Here is an 8,265-nt window from a genome sequence, read left to right on the forward strand (position 1 = left end):
AAGGTATAAGGGGTTTTTAGTATCCTAGGAGGGTAACAAGGGTGTATCTCGGAAGCTAAGGTAAGAAAAAAGTACTTCGTTAGAAATCACAAGTTTCAAACAACATGTAATTGTAATTGATTGAATGTTAACTTATATTACATTACATTACGCATGTTCTGCGACTTTCTAGCCATTTCAGCCTCGTGCCTATATTCCTGTAACAAAGGCAAAATCTGTATCGGATATTTTAGGCGCAGACTATAACATCAAAAAATTACATATTAAAGTGGGAAACGTGACGTACGTCAATTTGGATGCTTTAACTTTGTACTGAATCTTTTTTGGGTTGTGCTATATGGACATTTGCTGTCTAAAATTATTATTATTGCTTACCAACGTTTTTATTCCAGTAGGGTGGCAATCCTGTTATACGAGGTGATTTGCAAATGTGGTGTGTGTGTTTCCACATTTCAGCGTTCCAGGTGTCCAGAGTATCGATTTCTAAAATTTATGCCTGGCTTTCACATATATGCTGAATGACAGGTTCAATGGCTCTGAGCACTATGGGACTCAACTGCTGAGGTCAGTAGTCCCCTAGAACTTAGAACTAGTTAAACCTAACTAACCTAAGGACATCACAAACGTCCATGCCCGAGGCAGGATACGAACCTGCGACCGTAGCGGTCTTGCGGTTCCAGACTGCAGCGCCTTTAACCGCACGGCCACTTCGGCCGGTGCTGAATGACAGTCATTGAAGGTTAAATGTTATATGTGTGTCTTGCTGAATATATTTGGAGTTGTATAGAGTGAGAGTCGTCATGCTCTTCAATGCCAACACGAATAATCTCGAGTATGTAAGATAACGTTTCTCTGTTCATATCATATATTCCTAAAACTTGTCTACTTATTCCAGTGAGTGAGGAAAGAGTGTACAATATTCGCCACGTTCTTTTCGAGACAGGTGTAGCTCATTCACATGCATTCGGCGTATTTTTAATAGGAAAAACCGCAGTGCAGTCCATGGAGTTAAAATAAATTCCAACCTCCTTGGTAGAACAGATTCTAATCGAAAACAAGGTAACCTTCTGGAACCCGTCAAAAACTGGCGATGGAGATCGGACGCACTGTGACCAAGCGGTCGGCAGAAGTTATTGGCCGACGGTGTCTGGCGACTTCTGTCGGTGCCATTGCGGTCGCAACTGCAAGTACTTTGCACGTCTTACACACAGCGCTGTTATTCAGTACTTTAGTGTCCGAAAATGACAGCCTAAACAACAGGGGAGTTTATATCCTTATGCAAGGAACGTATTTCCTGTTGCGCTCTGCTTACGTTGCTACAGTGTATAGTGCTTCCCAAAGACGGTGCGGCATCGGTTTCACAGTTCCATAGCCTGTAGCTTTCCTTTAAAAATGAGTGGATCACTTTCGTTGTAGGCGGTTGCCCGCTACTGTACAAAATATACTCTTAATGAAACGCCCTTTTATTCTGTCTCACATCCCGTGCTGAAGACTGTTCAGCCTTCGGGATAAATCGCACTGCTCCTTGGATACTAAACGAAATTAATTTCCACTGTGACATTAAGACGTTGATCGAGACTGTTTGTCTGACACTGTATGTAGTAACGTTATATTCCTGACTGATAACGATTCCTTATTTCCCGACACAGTTGTCTGTACCGACCTTCAGCTTGTAACGTAGCAAGTTCTCCCGAGTCTTTCCGTCTTGCAGTTATGTAAGCGATCTTGAAGTGAGTCCTGGAATCCTGTTATGTAGCCGGGGAGACAGACAGAGAGAGAGATAGAGATTTAATTTCAGTTGCTCCCACATCTGCGCTGCGGTCGCTGCCCGCAGGAGCAATGTGTTTTGTCTCCCGCCACTTACGATCCGTTGTGCACACTCCCTATGTATCTAAAGAAATAGCATTTTTCATTAATAATACAAATGCTGTAAAAATCTCAATTCAGTATCTTCAATATTTTCAAGAAATAAGATTTTACTTAAGACGGGCAATAACTTTCCTGCTGTTACAAAACTGAGCTAGGTATTGTAAAGTATGTATCTGCAATATCAGCTGGTACAATAACCAAACAGTTTCTTTGAAACAGATTTCTGATGTAATACTAACCACTATAACAAACTATTGTTCAACTATGTTTTGGTGTGTGTTGTGGAGAGACTGAAAGATTGTATAGGGGACATGCTTAAAGTGTGGATGTTTTATTTTATTGAAAACTATGTAAAATATGTGTGTGGGGAAATCATTGTGCAATCATGAATCACGTGGCGTGTCCTAGTGTGCGTGCTTTTGCATAAAAGCAGCCAGAAAAGAAGTTAGCTATTAAATCAGCTACTATTTGATTTCTAGGTGTAAGCCACACTTTGGTTTATTAAAATTCAAATTCGGTTTCTTAAATACAGACTTTCTTTTGTAAACTGCTTTCTGTGATTCTGTTGGATGACGTAAGAAATACCACGAATATTTCAGGGTTGGAACTGTTCTAAATCATCAGTCAGTAGGGGTTAAGTATTTCCAGCAATTTGTGCAGTGTTTTGTACTAAACTCTGTATCCCTGAGAATCGCTCTGCAACCACGTTACGGTACACGTCACGGCTAAACCGCGTTTCTCTGATTTGTATCAAGATGAAAGGAATCTTGTGTTTTGAAGATTCTCATATCGCAGTTGCAAAAGCGACTAAGTGAAATTTTGGACGTTTTAAGTCGTTTTGTTCGGAAGTTATTCGCACGTGAACTTTCTTCTCGTACTTAAACGGCGCATGGCGTGTTTCGTAAACATTTCGAGACATTACGGCGAGCACTTGTTTATAAGAAGACTATTGAACGACTTGTTTAGTAACGTAGGTTGTAACACCATAGTTGTAATGCTCTACTGATTTATTTTGCTTTTTGTTTATTTAATGTTACTTCGTTGAGCTTCTGTAAATGTGTTTGATTGAATAGATAACACAAAATTGTATACTCCTTTCTTTGTACAAACTTTGACGTCATGTTTTGGTTCAATGCAAAGTAGTGTATCTGCAATTTATATTCTTTGTCCCATTTGGAGGGAACAAAACTTACTGTATATGATTGTAATTTTGTGTGAATAATTTTTGGTAGAAATGTCAATATGTGTAAATGTTTTGTTTTATTTAATGCATTTGGTTGCTGTTATGTAAATTGCTGATCCTCACTTAGGGCTCTTAGTATTCTGTGTATAAAAGTTGTTGTGGTTCCCCTCGGGAACGGAACTGGGTAGCGCGCGCAAATTGTGGTTGGCCTGGGTGGAAAAGGGAGAACTGATAGTCAGTCGGAGGCGAGCTACGAGTCGGAGACGAGCTACGAGTCCGTGCACTGCTATGTAAAAGGTGCATATGGTGCTAGTTCTGAGAGAGGCTTTTCCTGCTACTTTCCAATGCCTCGGATGGATGGATAAATAGCTGGAACTATTCTGGAATTTGTATCTGTCGTTGCCACCAAGAAATGACAGAGTCCAGCAATTCAGTCTGCGAATCCACCTACCAACATGCAGTAGCCACCACGTTGCGCAATCACTGTAACGTAATACTATTATGATGTACAGTGAAGGATCAGCTTAATGGATGTGCTAATGTGCTGAAATATAAGGTAATTTATATCGGAATTTATGTACCTACATTGATTTTTCTCCTCATCATAACACCTCTTAGGTTCCTCTCCGTTTGAACTTAAGTGATTTCCGAGTGTCCTTACTGAAAGTACGTTAAAACTGTTTGCTAATTTAATGCCTCTTGAACTTAGTAAAAAGAAAGTTAAAGTTAATGTGGCAAGAGAGCGAGCTCAAGTAAATGTTGTTTGCTGAAAATAATTTTCCTATTAAAACAGCTTATTAAAGTGCTGTTGCCAAATGCAAAATTAAAAGTTCTTAAGACTGAGGTTTCTAAAGTTTTGCTTAGCTAATGATCACCTTGATATCTGTAGCAAATTCTAAAAGGTGAGCCAGTTTCTTGCAATTTTGTTAGCATTGTATTTCGATTTAGTAAAAGTGAGAAAGCTGCAGTGTTGAAATGTTATACTCTCATGACTACTAAGTGTTTGTCTCCCTTGTGTGTTTATTAATAGTATAAAGACCACTCAGTTTGTGTAAGCCCTGAAAGTGATAGTGTTTTTCTGTATCTGTTATAATTTTGCAAATAGTTTGTGCTGCTCTAACTGTTAGTTTCAACCTTACCGTAAACATATGTATGTGTCAAAGTTAATTGCACTCGCTTGTGGTCAAGTATAGGTTGTGTTTACCCATTAGAGTTACAAATAACTATTTTCTTGAACGAGAATGTTAATCATTCTCTTGCCTAGTTAGGCTGGCGACCGTTTTCCATTATCAGTTAAACAGTGCAGGTAAACAAAATTTTGTTTGTTACTTTTCGAATATTTACGTAATTCTGACTTTCACTTCCGATAGGCTACCTCCGTTAGGTACAACACGGTCAAACATAACAAAATTCCTCTCAGAGGGTAACACTGCTCTGTTGCTTTATACCATAATTGCTATAACAAAATAATTCTGTTTTGCAAACTGACTCCTACTTTGAGGTTATTGTATAACAGTAGCAGACGGCAGTGTTATACGTGGCTTTTCCGTGACAGGACTAGTTGTTCTGTTGGGGCATAATAGGTAATGAACCAGATTTGGTATTTGATTGAATAAGCTACGTAAGTAAATACGCCACTTAAGTGTTATAAGGTCAGTGACTGCGTAAAACTTTAAAATCAATCGATTCGGAAAGTGAACTTCTCGCTGCTTAGATGTCGAAACTTGTATTAAAGACAGCAACTAACATGCACCAAACGATAGTTTTGACGATAAATACGGTAAGCCTCTGTATTAATACTAACATCTCGAATTTTCTTTCCATGACCATTTCACGAGATGTATGTTCACGGATTATGTTGCTCGAATGAAATTTCTGTCGAGATTCCAGTAGGAAACCTCTCCGTGGTGTACAATCCTCTCTCGTAACATCTCCCGCTGGAGTTGGTTGAGCTTATCTGTAACGCTCTCGCGCCGATGAAACGATCCCGTGACGACACACGCCGCCCTTCGTTAGATCTTATGTATTTCTGTTATCAGACCCACCTGCCAAGGATCTCATGTAGATGGACAGTACTCAAGAATCGCTCATACAAGTGGCTTGTAAGAAACTTCCTTCGTGGATGAGCTACATTTATGAATGTCTGCCGTCTGATTTTCCTACTACTTGTTTTATGTGGTCATTCCACTTAAGGTAACAGTGGATAGTTCTTCTACATATTTTACGGTATATACTGTTTTCGACGGCTTGTCACCAATAATGTAGTTGTACAGTAGTGGATTTCCGTCTCCCATACATGCCCAGGGTGGTCCACTGATAGTGACCGGGCCAAATATCTCACGAAATAAGCATCAAAAGAAAAAACTACAAAGAACGAAACGTCTAGCTTGATGGGGGAAACCAGATGGCACTATGGTTGGCCCGCTAGATGGCGCTGCCATAGGTCAAACGGGTATCACCTGCGTTTTTTTAAATAGGAACCCCCATTTTTATTACATGTTTGTGTAGTACGTAAAGAAATATGAATGTTTTAGTTGGACCACATTTTTCGCTTTGTGATAGATGGCGCTGTAATAGTCACAAACTTATAAATACATGGTATCACGTAACATTCCGCCAGTGCAGACGGTATTTGCTACGTGATACATTACCCGTGTTAAAATGGACCGTTTACCAATTGCGGAAAAGGTCGATATATTGTTGATGTATGGCTATTGTGATCAAAATGCCCAACGGGCGTGTGCTATCTATGCTGCTCGGTATCCTGGACGACATCATCCAAGTGTCAGGACCGTTCGCCGGATAGTTACGTTATTTAAGGAAACAGGAAGTGTTAAGCCGCATGTGAAACGTCAACCACGAACTGCAACAAATGATGATGCCCAAGTAGGTGTTTTAGCTGCTGTCGCGGCTAATCCGCACATCAGTAGCAGACAAATTGCGCGAGAATCGGGAATCTCAAAAATGTCGGTGTTGAGAATGCTACATCAACATCGACTGCACCCGTAACATATTTCTATGCACCAGGAATTGCATGGCGACGACTTTGAACGTCGTGTACAGTTCTGCCACTGGACACAAGAGAAATTACGGGACGATGACAGATTTTTTGCACGCGTTCTATTTAGCTACGAAGCGTCATTCACCAACAGCGGTAACGTAAACCTACATTATTGGGCAACGGAAAATCCACGATGGCTGCGACAAGTGGAGCATCAGCGACCTTGGCGGGTTAATGTATGGTGCAGCATTATGGGAGGAATGATAATTGGTCCGCATTTTATCGATGGCAATTTAAATGGTGCAATGTATGCTGATCTACGTAGTGTTCTACCGATGTTACTACAAGATGTTTCACTGCATGACAGAATGGCGATGTACTTCCAACATGATGGGTGTCCGGCACATAGTTCGCGTGCGGTTGAAGCAGTATTGAATAGCATATTTCATGACAGGTGGATTGGTCGTCGAAGCAACATACCACGGCCCGCACGTTCACCGGATCTGACGTCCCCGGATTTCTTTCTGTGGTGAAAGTTGAAGGATATTTGCTATTGCGATCCACCGACAAAGCCTGACGACATGCGTCAGGGCATTGTCAATGCATGTGCGAACATTACGGAGGGCGAACTACTCGCTGTTGAGAGGAATGCAGTTACACGAATTGCCAAATGCATTGAGGTTGACGGACATCATTTTGAGCATTTATTGCATTAATGTGGTATTTACAGGTAATCACACTGTAACAGCGTGTGTTGGCAGAAATGATACGTTCACAAAGGTACAGCCGAAATAAAATGTTCAAACGTACCTATGTTCTCTATTTTAATTTAAAAAAGCCTACCTGTTACCAACTGTTCGTCTAAAAATTGTGAGCCATATGTTTGTGACTATTACAGCGCCATCTATCAAAAAGCGAAAAAAGTAGTCCAACTAAAACAATCATATTTCTTTACGTACTACACGAATATGTAATAAAAAATGGATGTTGATCCGTTTGTTCTATGCTAGCACCATCTAGAGGGCCAACCATAACGCCATCTGGTTTTCCACTTCAAGTTCCGTTCTTTGTAGTTTTTTGTTTGACGCTTACTTCGTGAGATATTTGGCCTGGTCATGATCAATGGACCACCCTGCATACAGGGTCAACTGCCAGGGCCTGTACCTGTACCTCTGCAAGGTATACTGCTAATCGATACTTTCTTCTGGCGTTGCTACTCCCCGACAGACGACTGTATAATTTGCGAACAGTCTTGAGGAGCTTTCGATGTTTTTTACTAGATCATTTATACAGGGTGTTAAATAAGTGAGAAACACTTTGAGATATGGTAGAACTCATTGAAACAAGAAAAATAATTCCAATGAAAAGGTGTCCAGAAATGTATACTTTCTGAAATAGGTCCTGTAAACGTAGGTCCGGAAATGCGTACTTTCAGCGATAAACACGTGTTTACAAGAGGTGTTCAACGTGCCGTCCATTCATGACAATGCACCCCACTGCCCTTCGGCGTAAGGAATGATGCACCCTTTGAAGTATATCCCGTTGTGGTACCTGCTGGCACGCACTGAAGACGCGACCCTGTGGTGTCTGCACATCATTGATTGGCGTAGCGTAGACTGATTTCTTCAAGTGTCCCCATAACCAAAAGTCTACTGAATTGAGGTCTGGGGATGGAACAGGCCAAGGTGTTCGTCCCCCCCCCCTCCCACGCCCCCCTCCACCCCCATCCCACCCGACCAATCCAGCAATCCTGAAATGTCTGAGTCGGGTGCTCGTGCACATTGTGACTAAAGAGTGCTGATGCGCCATCATGCATGAACAGCCTCCAGCAAGGTAGGCAATACATTAATGAGAAAGTTCAGGTAATGCGCCTCAGTTAACCTTTATGGTAGATCATATGGCCTTATTGATCTGTTGCCAAGTACGCCTGCCCTTACGTTGACTGAGAATCGGTCTTGATACCCTCTTTCCCGAATTGCTTAGGGATTTAGATCTGCCCAAAGTTGCTGTTGTGGAAACTCACAACGCCAGTTCATATGAATCCTGCCTCTTCGGCAAACAAAATATTGGATGAGAACAGTGGATCTGCGTCACACTTCTGGATTAGTCATTGACAGAACGCCCGTCGGCCTCGTTGATTCTGTGGGCCTAGGGCCTGAACGCCCCGTAGATGATAGGGGTACAGCAGTTGTTCATGAAGTGTCCCCCAGCT

The sequence above is a fragment of the Schistocerca nitens genome, chromosome 4 (genome assembly GCF_023898315.1).
Source record: "Schistocerca nitens isolate TAMUIC-IGC-003100 chromosome 4, iqSchNite1.1, whole genome shotgun sequence".
In the NCBI taxonomy this organism is placed as follows: domain Eukaryota; kingdom Metazoa; phylum Arthropoda; class Insecta; order Orthoptera; family Acrididae; genus Schistocerca; species Schistocerca nitens.